The sequence below is a fragment of the Pristiophorus japonicus genome, chromosome 22 (assembly GCF_044704955.1).
Source record: "Pristiophorus japonicus isolate sPriJap1 chromosome 22, sPriJap1.hap1, whole genome shotgun sequence".
NCBI lineage: Eukaryota > Metazoa > Chordata > Chondrichthyes > Pristiophoridae > Pristiophorus > Pristiophorus japonicus.
This window is the reverse complement of record NC_091998.1, coordinates 44,884,506-44,887,605: the sequence shown is the minus strand read 5'-3', so window position 1 is coordinate 44,887,605 and position 3,100 is coordinate 44,884,506. Positions and strand designations below refer to the sequence as shown.

General features: G+C 56.8%; 1 protein-coding gene across 1 annotated transcript in view; it reads right to left on the bottom strand.

Moving 5' to 3' along the window:
• Positions 1-3,100, bottom strand: part of LOC139234629 (proline-rich protein 36-like) — a 31,796-nt gene that overhangs the window by 16,486 nt on the left and 12,210 nt on the right. The window lies entirely within an intron of this gene.

Sequence of the window (3,100 nt, the reverse complement as noted above, 5' to 3'; positions counted from 1 at the left end):
GAGAGAGAGATGCGCAGAGAGAGAGAGGCGCAGAGAGAGGAGAGGCGCAGAGAGAGAGAGAGGCGCAGAGAGAGAGAGAGAGAGAGACGCAGAGAGAGAGAGAGAGAGAGAAAGACGCAGAGAGAGAGAAGAGGCGCAGAGAGAGAGAGAGAGAGAGAGAGAGAGAGAGAAAGGCGGAGAGAGAGAGAGAGAGACGCAGAGAAAAGAGAGAGAGAGATGGAGAGAGAGAGAGAGAGAGAGGCGCAGAGAGAGAGAGAAGCGCAGAGAGACGGAGAGAGAGAGACGGAGAGAGAGAGACGGAGAGAGAGAGAGAGAGAGAGAGAGAGAGAGGCGCAGAGAGAGAGAGACGCAGAGAGAGAGAGACGCAGAGAGAGAGAGACGCAGAGAGAGAGAGAGAGACGCAGAGAGAGAGAGAGAGAGAGACGCAGAGAGAGAGAGAGAGAGAGAGAGAGAGAGATGCAGAGAGAGAGAGAGAGGCGCAGAGAGAGAGAGAGAGAAAGACGCAGAGAGAGAGAGAGAGGCGCAGAGAGAGAGAGAGAGAGAGAGAGAGGCGCAGAGAGAGAGGCGCAGATAGAGAGAGAGAGAGAGAGAGATGCGCAGAGAGAGAGAGAGAGAGGCGCAGAGAGAGAGGCGCAGAGAGAGAGAGGGAGAGAGAGGGAGAGAGAGAGAGGCGCAGAGAGAGAGAGAGGCGCAGAGAGAGAGAGAGGCGCAGAGAGAGAGAGAGGCGCAGAGAGAGAGAGGCGCAGAGAGAGAGAGGCGCAGAGAGAGAGAGGCGCAGAGAGAGAGAGAGAGAGAGAGAGGCGCAGAGTGAGAGAGAGAGAGAGAGAGAGAGAGAGAGGCGCAGAGAGAGAGAGAGAGAGGCGCAGAGAGAGAGAGAGAGAGGCGCAGAGAGAGAGAGAGAGAGCGCAGAGAGAGAGAGAGAGAGCCGCAGAGAGAGAGAGAGAGAGGCGCAGAGAGAGAGAGAGAGAGAGGCGCAGAGAGAGAGAGAGAGAGAGAGGCGCAGAGAGAGAGGTGCAGAGAGAGAGAGAGGCGCAGAGAGAGAGAGAGAGAGAGGCGGAGAGAGAGAGAGAGAGAGAGAGAGATGCGCAGAGAGAGAGAGAGGCGCAGAGAGAGAGAGAGAGAAGAGAGAGAGAGAGAGAGAGAGAGGCGCAGAGAGAGAGAGAGAGAGAGAGAGAGGCGCAGAGATAGAGAGAGAGGCGGAGAGAGAGAGAGGCGGAGAGAGAGAGAGGCGCAGAGAGAGAGAGGCGCAGAGAGAGAGAGGCGCAGAGAGAGAGAGGCGCAGAGAGAGAGAGGCGCAGAGAGAGAGAGGCGCAGAGAGAGAGAGGCGCAGAGAGAGAGAGGCGCAGAGAGAGAGAGGCGCAGAGAGAGAGAGGCGCAGAGAGAGAGGGCGCAGAGAGAGAGAGGCGCAGAGAGAGAGAGGCGCAGAGAGAGAGAGGCGCAGAGAGAGAGAGAGGCGCAGAGAGAGAGAGGGGCGCAGAGAGAGAGAGAGAGAGACGCAGAGAGAAAGAGAGAGAGAGAGATGCAGAGCGAGAGAGAGAGAGAGAGATGCGCAGAGAGAGAGAGAGAGGCGCAGAGAGAGAGAGAGGCGCAGAGAGAGAGAGAGAGAGAGACACGCAGAGAGAGAGAGAGAGAGACGCAGAGAGAGAGAGAGAAAGACGCAGAGAGAGAGAGAGAGGCGCAGAGAGAGAGAGAGAGAGAGAAAGGCGGAGAGAGAGAGAGAGAGACGCAGAGAGAAAGAGAGAGAGAGATGGAGAGAGAGAGAGAGAGGGGCGCAGAGAGAGAGGCGCAGAGAGAGAAAGAGAATCACAGAGAGAAAGAGAGAGAGACGGAGGGAGAGAGAGAGAGAGAGAGAGAGAGAGAGACGCAGAGAGAGAGAGAGAGAGAGACGCAGAGAGAGAGAGAGAGAGAGACGAGAGAGAGAGACAGAGAGAGAGAGAGAGACGCAGAGAGAGAGAGAGAGGCGCAGAGAGAGAGAGAGAGAAAGACGCAGAGAGAGAGAGAGACGCAGAGAGAGAGAGAGACGCAGAGAGAAAGAGAGAGAGAGAGATGCAGAGCGAGAGAGTGAGAGAGATGCGCAGAGAGAGAGAGAGAGGCGCAGAGAGAGAGAGGGAGGCGCAAAGAGAGAGAGAGAGACACGCAGAGAGAGAGAGAGAGAGACGCAGAAAGAGAGAGAGAGAGAAAGACGCAGAGAGAGAGAGAGAGAGAGAGGCGCAGAGAGAGCGAGAGAGAGAAAGGCGGAGAGAGAGAGAGAGAGAGAGACGCAGAGAGAAAGAGAGAGAGAGACGGAGAGAGAGAGAGAGAGAGGCGCAGAGAGAGAGGCGCAGAGAGAGAGAGAAGCGCAGAGACGCAGAGAGAGAGAGACGCAGAGAGAGAGAGACGCAGAGAGAGAGAGACGCAGAGAGAGAGAGGCGCAGAGAGAGAGAGAGAGACGCAGAGAGAGAGAGAGAGACGCAGAGAGAGAGAGAGAGACGCAGAGAGAGAGAGAGAGAGACGCAGAGAGAGAGAGAGGCGCAGAGAGAGACGCAGAGAGAGAGAGGCGCAGAGAGAGAGAGAGAGAGAAAGACGCAGAGAGAGAGAGAGGCGCAGAGAGAGAGAGAGAGAGAGAGAGAGAGAGAGAGAGAGGGAGAGAGGGAGAGAGGGAGAGAGGGAGAGAGGGAGAGAGGGAGAGAGGGAGAGAGGGAGAGAGAGAGAGAGAGAGAGATGCGCAGAGAGAGAGAGAGAGAGAGAGGCGCAGAGAGAGAGGCGCAGAGAGAGAGGGGGAGAGAGAGAGAGGCGCAGAGAGAGAGAGAGAGAGAGAGAGAGAGAGAGGCGCAGAGAGAGAGATGCGCAGAGAGAGAGAGGCGCAGAGAGAGAGAGAGAGAGAGAGAGAGAGAGAGAGAGAGAGAGAGAGGCGCAGAGAGAGAGAGAGAGAGACGCACAGAGAGAGAGAGAGACGCACAGAGAGAGAGAGAGGCGCAGAGAGAGAGAGAGAGGGCGCAGAGTGAGAGAGAGAGAGAGAGAGAGAGAGAGGCGCAGAGAGAGAGACGCACAGAGATAGGCGCAGAGAGAGAGAGAGAGAGAGAGAGAGAGAGAGAGGCGCAGAGAGAGAGAGAGAGAGAGG